We start from the raw sequence: 12,459 nt of genomic DNA on the forward strand, positions 1-12,459 counted from the left end.
TACGAACCCCGGCCACGGCTAACATCAGTGCGAGTGATGTCAGAATCGGCCCTGCCCCTCCTCTCTCGACATCCTTCGCCAACGTTTCGCGCCGAGGTTTAGCGAGCCTTTTGCAGGATTAATGGAGAGCGGCGTGTGCAGGTGTAATGCAGATAAGGCCACGACGGATTTCCATGTTCTCTGTTGCGATTTAAAAACACCTCACGCTTGGATAATAATCCATTTATCGCCGGCCCATCGGCTTACCGACTTCTGTACACAAACGCACGCTGTCAACCCTAAAACAGAACCCACGCATATGCATGCTTTTTCTTCCTTATTCATCGCAGCACCGCGGGGTGGGGGGGTGTTCTTCATAGAGCAGTGGATCGACCATGGCTGCTGACAATGTCAACGACGACGGTGACGATTTCCCACGAAAAGGGGAAATTAAAACAAATTGAAAATCGCCCCTCCGCCGTTTCTCGCGGGCAAATATCAGCGGAAGGAGTTTTAATCCGCAGGGCGATGTGGCCACCACCGCCACCCCCCCCCCTCCCCCCAGCTTGCGATTCCACGCACGCAGAGGCGCTTCCAAAATACGATGCCTGGGCACACGCGGCGCGAGCTATAGCACGTGACGAGTTCATTAGAGGCTCAACAACAAAAAAGACACCCACCACCACCACCCAATCCCCCATCCCCCCCACCTCTTATCGCCCGGACGCTTCTCGGATTCATTTTGTCCGCGCTTGAGCGACGGTGAAAAAATGAAATGGGGGGCGGTTGTGGTGGGGGAAAAGAACCGTGGCACGGTTTTATATTATTAGCAACAGCCGTGTCCAGGTACAGTGAGATAAGCGGTCTTGTCTGCGTGTGTGCTGTGTGCGGTGGCGCGGGGAGCGGTGGCGCAGTGGTTAGCGCTGCCAATCCGGCGCCCCGGGTTCGATTTCCGCTCACGGCAAACACCGGTGACGATTATCTGAACGGGTGCTGTGTCTGCCCTAGGTGGACTCAGCCTCAAATGAGGACCTGGTGCGGTCTGTAAACATTACCACTAGGGGAGACAAAGGCGGCCGGGTGTGGTGGTCTTTCCCGTGAATTGCTGGTGAGTTGGGTTTTTTTTGTCCTACGCACCTCAACTGTGAAATTTACTCCCCCCCCCCCCCCAAAAAAAATGACCGAGACACAAATCGTAGCCTGAGCCGTAAGTACTACACGTTGGTTGACGGAACCGGTGGAACGTCAAGCAAACAACGCTTTGAAACGATGTTTGCTTGATGTAACATCGACTGTTAAACGTAGGAAACCCACATTTATAGCTCCATAGCTCACCGGGTCTCCTCCGGCAGTAATAAAGTCAACGCGCCTCTGTAAATTGTGAAGCTCACAGCTGAGAAATGCTCGGCTCGCATCGAGCCTCACCTCCTCCTTCAAATGATTGGGGGAGGAGGGGGGAGGGTCTTACCAGCCGTGATCATTCGAAGTGAATCTATTCTCAGAGCGTTGATTTGTTTATTTAACTCTTGCCAAAGGGATGCTCGTTCACTCGGTGGCAAAGGCGCGGTCCTGCAATCACTTGCTCACGCGACTGCTGGCGGAAGCTGCTCGAGTGCTACAGAGGGACTTTGGCCTACTCTTCCAAACGTGCCAGCATGTCTTTGAATTGCTGAGAGTGCGCGCACTTTACCTACCCCTCGGTGGTTCCAGCGCTTACCGATTTACGCCAGAAGTTGGCTCGCTGGCAACCGATCGCCCACCGCCATCTCACTCGTTGCTATTCCCGTCAACGTTACAGATTCCTCCACCCACGTCGAGGACTCGGTCTATCGGAATGTCGTCGACATTGTCAGCAGCCATGGTCGATCCACTGCTGGATGAAGAACACCCCCCCCCCCCCATCCGGCGGTGCTGCGATGAATAAGGAAGAAAAAGCATGCATATGCGTGGGTTCTGTTTTAGGGTTGACAGCGAAAAGTAAATTATTATCCAAGCGTGAGGTGTTCTAAAATCGCAACAGAGAGAATGTAAATCAGTCGTGGCCTTATCTGCATTACACCTGCACGCGCGCCCTTCATTAATCCTGCAAAAGGCTCGCTGGATCTCGGCGCGAAACGTTGGCGAAGGGGTTTGATCTTCCACGATGCCTGCGCAGCGCGACTCACGACCTCCTCTTGATACCAAGATCCAGGATGGTCACGTCTATGCGCCGCTTCTCGGTGGCAGCCCCAACAGTCTGGAACACTATCCCTCTGCACATTCGTAGCATCACCTCAATCGCCTCCTTCAAGAGAGACTTAAAGACTCACCTCTACAACCACGTGCTTTCGAGCTAATCTGAGCTTGGCTCCGCGCCTCTGAGTTGCGGCCGTTACGTCCGCAAAATTGCGCTCGTAATAAATTGCATTATATTTATTATTATAAAGGGGCCACCCTAAACTGCGTCCGTAGAAACCATGGCAGTAGATGCCTGATGCACAAATGGAAGATTAAAAACTCTCCATTGTGCTACTGTGATCATCCAGAACAGACCGCAGTTGTTGCTCTGCATCTACATCAGCCAAACGCATGAAGATTGACCACGCTGCAGATCACAACTGCTCACGAACTCACCCACTCACACACCCACTCACTCAGCCACTCACTCAGCCACTCACTCAGCCACTCACTCAGCCACTCACACACCCACTCACTCAGCCACTCACTCAGCCACCCGCCCACTCACCACACCACAGGTCTCAACACTATTCTTTATACTCTTTGATTCTTTCCGTAAAGTCACGTAGGTATGAAATCAAATAAAACTATTCTTTATACTTCCTCCCTCGCACTGCTCGACTGTAGAATCCCATCCCATCGTCTCTCTCCCCCCTGCCCCCCACAATAACCTTGCTCAAATCCAGATAGCTACTACAATGACTCTTACCTACTACAGCTTCGACAGTGCTGATGGTTGCTGGCTGCTTGACATTGTTGGGCCTGTGGCTCAGCAACCTTGATTTAAAAAAAAAGGATTGCAGTGCTTCTCGATTTGAAGCTTTCGTGACTGCAGGGATTCATCTTCTTGGTTCTTTCGGTAAAGTCACGTAGAAGGAAAATAATAAAATAATGAAAATTTCAAATAAACCATAATAAAATAAAATTGTTTTATTATGTTTTATTTTTATTAGTTTATTATTTTCCTTCTACGTGACTTTACCGAAAGAACCAAGAAGATTGCAGTACTCTTACTGACTGCCATGTGACTAATCCTGGCACACATACGGCCCGAGAGATAAGCTGACAACCGGGCATTATACGCATTCGACATGAATTACGCATTACGTTTAAATATTATGCGGAATAATAGGCGTATCAATATAGGTGCAGAGCTTGAGTTCGCCACGACAGTAAGTTCAAAGTAACACTGCGGCTAAAATATGGAGAGTGGAGCTATGAATGCGTACTCACGTTAAGTTGGCATTAAAGAGTCGCACAATGTTTATCGAAATTATTCAGGAATTTTCTGAATTTGTGTGGGATGTTTTTTCTTATCCCCTCGAAATACTTTATTTTGACTCGTATCGTGTTAAAACTGGATGGTGAATTACTAAAAATGCCCCAACAGTTAATCCGGATCACTGCATTACGTTTGACACGCACACGACCGGCCGTGAAGAACCGATGTCCATTATCGTGATGTTCCAGAAGGAGGCCAAAATGCAATCTTGGAGGAGAGGGCTCTATAACGTCATCCCTTCCTCCTGCAGTGGCGAGCAGCACGCGGTTGCAGGGTCGCACCGTTACCCTACTTGTACCAGAGGTCGCAACCGGGTACCCGATACCCGTACCCTACCCGATACCCGGCTACCCGTACCCGGCCGGGTACGGGTACCCGTTTGCGACCCTGGTACGGCCGGGTAAGGGTACGGGTAGACCGTGAGTCACTGGTGAGTAACTGTTTGTCACTCATTTCCCAACGTCTTGTCTCTTCTCACAATTCAAGTTCCTAGAATCAACCCACCCGCGCCTGCAACATGGCTTCATCCCAGAGGTCGCAATCAGGTACCCGATACCCGTACCCTACCCGTACCCGGCCGGATACGGGTAGGGTACGGGTACGGCCGGGTACGAGTACCCGTTTGCGACCCTGGTGCGGCCGGGTACAGGTACGGGTAAGGAATCAAAACCTGTTTGCGACCTCTGACTTGTACAGACAAAAACGATGCTGAATGAAATGACGAACGATGCGAGTGGAAAAAATCGCCGGCAATGTTCCAAAGTTGTCGCATAAGCGATGTTTTTTCGCTTGTGGCATGCTGATATCATGAAGGCCCCGTACGGTTTTGGTTAATTGTGACACTGTACGTATTTATGTTGAAATGTATACAAATAATTATCCACGCCAACTTTTTGGTTATTTTCTTTTAATGTGTATAAAAATTAGGCGGCCATTTTTTTTATTTTAAAAAAAGTGGGCGCGTATAATTATGATTACACATCGTCGCTAAAATTAGAGCCCACTTGTTGTGCCACTTGCATTGTCACCGCCGTAGCTCTGAGTCATCGTTCAGCCGGCACGGCATGGCACGGAACGGCATGACACGGTATTCTTAGTTTTTTTTCCGGTAAAGTCACGTAGGTAAAAAATTAAAATTAATGAAAGTAAAATAAAATAAAAAATAAAAATCACGACGTTTCGGAGGCAACACAAGCTTCCGTCTTCAGGTGGAACCGTCACAGCATGCTTGCTGTATCAAGTAAATGAGTGTTGCCTCCGAAACGTCGTGATTTTTATTTTATTTTTTATTTTATTTTATTTTTACCAATTTTTATTTATTACCTACGTGACTTTACCGAAAAAACCTAAGAATATGAATCCTTGCAGTCACGAAAGCTTCAAATCTAGGCATGACACGGCATGAAACGGCGTGGCACGGCATGGCACGTATCTCGTGGTTTTCTTCTTTACGGAGGGTGGGGAGGGAGGGAAGGAATTCGCGGCACGAGAGCGAAACGCGGAGAAGGAGCCGCGCGCTTCAAGTAAAGCGGCTCCCACAAGGCGCCACGGTCAAAGCTGTTGTTTTTTTTTTGTAAATTGGGAGTTATTTGTTTCTGCAGCAAAATTTTCCGTAAAAATATTCAAATATTATTGTGTGCATCCGTTTTGAATTTTTGAATGTATTCATTGACGAACTGATATATATTTGTTCTATATACGCAGTACATCACAACATCCACACTTTAGATGGATGCGTCAGATCTGATTTCGTCACGTCTCATGAGCCAAAACGTCAGGTCACATATATCCATTGTTTCCCTTTTAAGACCACACACAGCGTCGTTATTTACGAATGAGATAAATTGTTAATTCTGCTTTGTGCACCGCTGCCAACGCAGCAGCAGCATCACTAAATAATCGGATTTGTATTGGGCAAAGTCCCTAATAGCAGCAACACGTCGTATTAAAATCAATTTAAACTGGGTTATCTTTACGAGTTAACGTGACCCCCCCTTTCGCCCCCCCCCCTCTTTATAGTCAGATGGACAAAGCTAGAGCAGTAACGATTTGAAGCGGAGTTTGACACGGTTAACATATAGAATAAATACAAGCGCATACGTGACTATCATAACCGTCGGGAGAGTTTGAATTCCTCGTGGAATATTTTCCGGGGTGACCAAAAAACCAACCGTGACCTTATCTCCTCCTTAAGTTCAAAGTTCATTTATTAGTTCAAAGTTCATTTATTAGGTATAGCCCTGTGAGCCATTCGGCTCTGGAATCGAGTGCAACCGCAACAAACAAAAACACATGAACAAGAAAACATCTTAAAGTGACTATGTGCAAACAGAAAATCCAAGAAAAGACAGCAAAATATTGCAGAAAAATCACCGTACACCAACCCTGTGCAAATATCCCAGTGGGATGCAAGTCAAACAACAACAACAAAAACCACAAGACAACTTAGATTAAAGCCATCAGTCTAACTCTGTACTACAACAAACAAACATGGCCAAACCAAAAACAGCTGGGGCGGAGTATTTTTAAATCCTTTATATTAAGATCACTTGCTTGCGTGCTTGCGTGCTTGCGTGCTTGCTTACGACCGTGCAAATCTTTCGGTCGTTTTTTAACCCACTTCCCGTGATCCAATCGAGCTGACATTTTGCACACAGACTCGTTGTGCGTGACAATACATTTTTGTGAATTTTTTTCTCCAAAATTTTACACTTTTTAGGGAATTTTTTTAAAATATTTAATTACCAATTGCTTAATGGTGGCAGACAATCATCTGACCCATAGGTGGCAGCCATCTCAAGCCAGAGGACGAGAGGACTCTAGCCGCCACGCATATAAAGGATTTATAGTGAAAAACTTTGTCTTTACGGGTTAATTTTTCTGGTCCTCAGTCCCGGGCAGCTCCTGGTTCCGATGTGCATCGGCTTTAAACCACCGCGCCTGGGATCGCGCGATCGTAGACATGACTACGCTGCCCCCTGTAGTAAGAGATGGAGGCAGCGTCAGAATAAAAATAAGAAGGGGAATGAGAGCGAGAGAGAGAGAGTGGGAGGGGGGAGAGCGAGAGAGAGAGCGAGCGAGAGAGAGAAACACACACGAGCTCGTTGTGATGTGCGGGAGAAGAACCCAGACGCCTCTACTGATGGAGGCTTCTTGCAGCGCTCTCTCTCTCTCTCACACACGCAAATATACACGCACACTCGAGTGAAGCCTAATGCATTGATCCACACTGATCAGCTGTAGAAGCAGTAGCAGCAGCAGTTATCACTGCTTTCATCAGCAGCAGCCGCAGCAATATCAGCAGAAGCTGTTGCAGCAGTGATATCATCAACGCCATCGGCAGCAGCAGCAGCAGCGGCGGCAATTGAAGAAGCAGGGGTATCATCAGCAGCAGTAGCAGCAACCATCAGCAACAACATCATCATAATCAGCAGTTAAAACAATCATTATCATCGATATGTCCAGCAGCAGCAGCTAGAATAGCAGCAGTAGCAGCAGCATCGGCGCTTCGTCGTGGGGTTTCCTGTCAGTGACAGTTCCCGGCAGATGCCTCTGTCTCGTGGAAGGTTCAGCAAAGAGGGACAACAGGAGGCGCAGGACCGCTCCTGCTGAAGGTAAGGTGATACGGTCACCACGAGCCTAAGCAGGCGAGAAGCCTGGTCTCAATCACCGTGCACGTGGCGAGCGTGGGGAGCGGTGGCGCAGCGGTTAGCGCGCTGCCCGTACGAAACCGGCGACGCTAGTTCGATTCCCGCTCACGGTCAACATCGGTGATGATTCTATCTGAAACGGTCCTGGGCCTCCCCCGGGTCGACTCAGCCTAAAACGAACACCTCAGTGCTATGTGCGTGAACATCGGCACTGGGAAGACAAAGGCAGCCTGGTAGTGGCACTACTGATCCACGCCAAATCGCTTGTCGTGCGCCGGTCCGGCTTTCTTAGATGCTATCCGCTAACAGCACTTGCCCCCCGACCGCCTTTGTAGGCTATAGGGGTGATCTTTGCTTTTGCAGTGCAACATCGCTGTTCGTAATAGGGGGCGGTGTGTGTGTGTGGCTTATTGCTGCCAAGCAGTTCGCACCTTTGTTGCACTGGGTTGGTGTATTAATAGTACCCGCTGCATCGTAGCCAAGGAGATGATGAGTGGTGGAATTCAAATTACAAGGATTTCCTGTTGCTCTGTTCATCGGCGTCTGTGTGTCTTGCGATGTGCGCAACGGTGCGCTAAGAACCCCGCCTGCCCGAGTTCGATTCCCGCTCACGGCCAACACTAGCGACGATTGTCTGAACCGCTCCTGCGCCTCCCCTAGGTCGACTCAGCCCCAATTGAGAACCTAGTGCAGATGTGTAAATTAACAGCAATTCATAGAGGTACTCGCTAACAGCACTTGCCCCAACAGTCTGTTACAGGCTGTATGGGAGATCTGTGTCTTTGCATGCACGTGGAAGCGATGCATTGTGACCATTCTTGTGGATTCTTGCACCCATATAATGTATACCGTGTGAACATCTGCACTAGGGATACAAAGGCGGCCAGCCACTCCCTCGTGTGCCGTGCCAGAATTCAGAGGTACTCGCTAACAGCACTTGGCCCAACAGTCTGTTGAGGCGCAACAAGCGGGATCTTTGCCTTTGTCTGCGATGCTGCACGTGAGATGCCCAATAGCCCGCAAGAATGGTTATCAGTGTAACCATGACAGCCAATGTGATGTGATTATTCCACAGAGATGTGTGTGTGTGTGGTCATGCGCGTATATACTGCGAGGATGTCTCACTCCCACAGTTTCACATGCGCGCGTGTGTGTGTGTATACTCCGCAAGAATGGTGAGCGTTATCATCGCAGCATTGCCATGTGATTCTTTATTGTACAGAGGCGTGCATGGTTGCCGACGTGCAGCTGTGAAGCGAGACGCCGCTCGGTGGCTTCCACTGTTCAATCTGTATAGCACTGCGTGCATGTACAGAATGTGTGTATAGAATGCACATTAACGCATTGCACGCACACACACATACACAGTATAAATACGTGTGTGTGTGTATGCATGCCTCAAATGAATACCTGGTGCAAACATTGCTACTGGGAAGACAAAGGCGGTCGGGCGTAGTGTTGGCCCACCCCCCCCCCCGCACTTTTGTGTACCCTGACGGCCTTCAAAGAGGTGCTCGCTAACAGCACTTGCCCCAACAGTCTGTTACAGGCTGTATGGGGGATCTGTGTCTTTGCATGCACGTGGAAGCGATGCATTGTGACCATTCTTGTGAATTCTTGCACCCATATAATGTATACCGTAATATCATGCATTGCAATAATGTAGAGTATACATTTGTACTTTACAACTAACACAACCTCAACACATTCGTCAATAACACCGTGGTTTAAAAATTTGAAAAAAATATATAACAGGCGACGTTTCGGGCAATGGCCCTCCTTTACAGCACATAGGCCAGAGGTAAGTCGTCGTAATTGAATCCCTAATTAAAATAATTGAATAATTATAATTGTGCATGTGTATATGCTACGTTTGAGATGACAACACACACTACAATACAGTACTTTACATATTACAAACTAGTACATCACACGTGCTAGCGACATTCAAGGCTATTGCTCCTTTATTATCAGGGTCGCTCGTCCACTGCAGTGGTGAGCACGCGGCCAGAGCGAGGGGTATCCTGAACGTGGTGTGCCGAGGGAGTAGTCGGTGAGCGACACCTGGACGGTCACCGACCCAGACAGACCCGGCTGAGACGTCTCATGTCCAGTCGCGTGCTGCATAACCGAGCGCACACTCGCGGGTTGCGCGTGTTGAGCAGTGGTGCACATCCGAAATGCGCGGCGAGTGCTGTGGAAGTCAAAGGTTCAGCCCGGCAATGACTTGCTCACGGCAGAGCTCGCAAACGGGTTTTGATTCCTTACCCGTACCCGGCCGCACCAGGGTCGCAAACGGGTACCCGTACCCGGCCGTACCCTACCCCCGTACCCGGCCGGGTACGGGTAGGGTACGGGTATCGGGTACCTGATTGCGACCTCTGGGATGAAGCCATGTTGCAGGCGCGGGTGGGTTGATTCTAGGAACTTGAATTGTGAGAAGAGACAAGACGTTGGGAAATGAGTGACAAACGGTTACTCACCAGTGACTCACGGCCTACCCGTACCCGGCCGCACCAGGGTCGCAAACGGGTACCCGTACCCGGCCGGGTACGGGTAGCCGGGTATCGGGTAGGGTACGGGTATCGGGTACCCGGTTGCGACCTCTGGCTCACGGCCGGCGCTGGTGGAAGGGGCCACCTACACACGAGGAGTCGGTGTTTGGCCGGCTCGTCCTCGATCGCCAGACGTATTGGAAGGGGGTGAAAGCACACACGTTTCACCCCCCACCGCACCGTTCGACTGCGCTTTATCCATCTATGCTGCTGGGTGGACAACAAGCTGCGAGTGCGTCCAGCGTTACGGAGCTAAACCATCACCACCGTTCGCCCGCACTGAATAATGCGAAGCTAAAAATATCCGTCGTGGGTAAACACTGCGAGCGGAACTCAAACGAGCAGCTGTTGCTGCACCTGATGAATTCAGCGACCTCCGAACCTGCACACGCCACGTAGACAAACACCCCCCCTCTCCTCCCCCCCATGGCATTTAAAAGGCTGTTGGGCAAGTGCTGTCTCCTCAGTCCCGGCGTTTTATAGATCTCACCACACCCAACTACCCATTTGAGGCCGAGTCGACCTAGGGGAGGGCCCAAGATCGGTCCAAACATTCGCCACTGTTGTTGGTTGTGTGCGGAAATCAAACTCGGTTCGCCGGGTTGAGTGTGATAACCACGACACCTCCTGTAACACACAAAGACAAAGATCCCCCTATAGCCTTAACGGGCTTTTGGAGCCAGTGCTGTTAGCTAGCACCTATGAAGGCCGGCACGGCACACGAGGGGTTGGGTGGCCAGCACCACGCCCAGCCGCCTTTATCTCCCCAGTGCCGATGTTTCCAAAGCGCTCCAGATACTAATTTGAGGCCGAGTCGATCTAGGGGAGGCCCAGGACCGATTCAGATACTCGTCACTGGTGTTGGTGGCCTTGAGTGGGAATCAAACTCGGGTCTCTGCCGAGTTCGTAGCGCAGCGCGCTAACCGCTACACTACCGCTCCTCACCCTGTAACAAAGACAAATATCCCCAGGACAGCCTGTAACAGAATGTAGGGGGCAAGTGCTGTTAGCGAGCACCTATGAAGGCCGGAACGGCACACGAGGGCGTGGGTAGCCAGGACCACGCCCGACCGCCTTTGTCTCCCCAGTGGCGATGTTTACACACCGCACCAGATACTCATTTGAGGCTGAGTCGACCTATGGGGAGGTCCAGGACCGGTTCAGATAATCGTCATTGGTGTTGGCCGTGAGTGGGAATCGAACCCGGGTCGCCAGGTTCATAGCGCAGCGTAGCGCTAAACGCTACACCACCGCACAGACACACACGCCCTCACAGACACACACGCACACGCACAGACACACACACACTCACAGACGCACAGACACACACGCACACGCACAGACACACACACACTCACAGACGCACAGACACACACACGCACAGAAACACACACAGCACACAGACACACACACACGCACAGACACACACACGCACAAACACACACACAGACACACACACACAGACACACACACACACACGCACAGACACACACACATACACACACACAGACACACACACAGCACACTGACAAGACAGCGTTTCTGGCCGAGAGCGCTGCATGTCAATAGGGAGCGTCTCGCAGCCAATGCTGAGGACACTCGAGAGAGAGATAGCGGAGCCCGTGCACGTAGTCACCGCAGTACAATCAATGTTCACCATGGCGCAGCACGCGCACAGTACTATGGTTATTGTTGTTATTATTCAAAAGTCCCATGAATGCCTCGTGAGTTCGGCGTCTTAGATTTTATTTCTCCACCAGCTTCATTTCGGTGCCTCTTCCCTCGTGACATCCACGACGATCCTCGCACCTCGTTCCACATCCCCCCCCCCACCCCCCTCGGTCACCCTCCACTCCTTTGTGCGTTGCACGAGTGGCGCCTCCACAGCCCTTCTAATCTACGAATCTCTGCGTGAGTTCATGGGTCTCTTCGTGAGTCTATGGGTCTCTTCGTGAGTATATGGGTCTCTGCGTGAGTCGATGGGTCTCATGAGTCCATGGGTCTCTGCGTGAGTCCATGGGTCGCTGCGTGAGTCTATGGGTCTCTGCGTGAGTCTATGGCTCTCTTGAATCTATGGGACTCTGTGTGAGTCTATGGCTCTCTGCGTGAGTCTATGGGTATCTGCGTGAGTCTATGCATCTCTGCGTGAGTCTATGGCTCTCTTGAATCTATGGGACTCTGTGTGAGTCTATGGTTCTCTGCGTGAGTCCATGGGTCGCTGCGTGAGTCCATGGTCTTTTGTCGAGTCTACGGATCTCTATGCGAGTCTATGGGTCTCTGTGTTCGTCTACGGGTCTCTAATCTCCAAAGCCTTTGATAACTGCATCTCCTTGTTCTCTCGTCAACACGTGCCAGGACCATCCGAGCCTCGCCTCCCCAAACTTGAGAAGATCAGCAATCCCCGCTGAAAACTCGATCCTCTTCATTCATGCCCCATCTCCTTAGAGACATTCCCAACATCCATATCATCAGCGTGTACTGCGTATTAGTTGAATCGAATACGTAAAAAAAAACAGTAATGACTTGGGGGGGGGGGGGGTTGGTGGAGCGGTGGTGCAGTGGTTAGCGCGCTGCAATATGAACCCGGGGGTGAACCCCAGGAAGATGCACTGCCGCAGCTACCAGCGGTGGGATCCGAGCCGATCTCCTCTCGCCGACCGCCACTGAGCAGCGCGGCGGCTGCCGCTCAACGAGCCCCGAGGAGACAGAAACGGCGTGCGCAGGAGGCCCTCGATCCAGCCGTGGACTGACAACAAAGCTGTACATAATAACAACA

At 50.6% G+C, this 12,459-nt stretch overlaps 1 protein-coding gene across 1 annotated transcript in view; it reads left to right on the forward strand.

The window, feature by feature from the left end:
* Positions 1 to 6,570: 6,570 nt before the first annotated feature.
* Positions 6,571 to 12,459, forward strand: part of LOC144728418 (putative G-protein coupled receptor 162) — a 45,051-nt gene continuing 39,162 nt past the window's right edge. The window contains exon 1 of the mRNA XM_078607848.1: positions 6,571 to 7,092. The gene's annotated coding sequence lies outside the window, so the exon portion shown is untranslated. The remainder of the gene's footprint in view (positions 7,093 to 12,459) is intronic.

Source organism: Lampetra planeri, chromosome 28 (genome assembly GCF_965212315.1).
Source record: "Lampetra planeri chromosome 28, kcLamPlan1.2.h2, whole genome shotgun sequence".
Taxonomy (NCBI): Eukaryota; Metazoa; Chordata; class Hyperoartia; order Petromyzontiformes; family Petromyzontidae; genus Lampetra; species Lampetra planeri.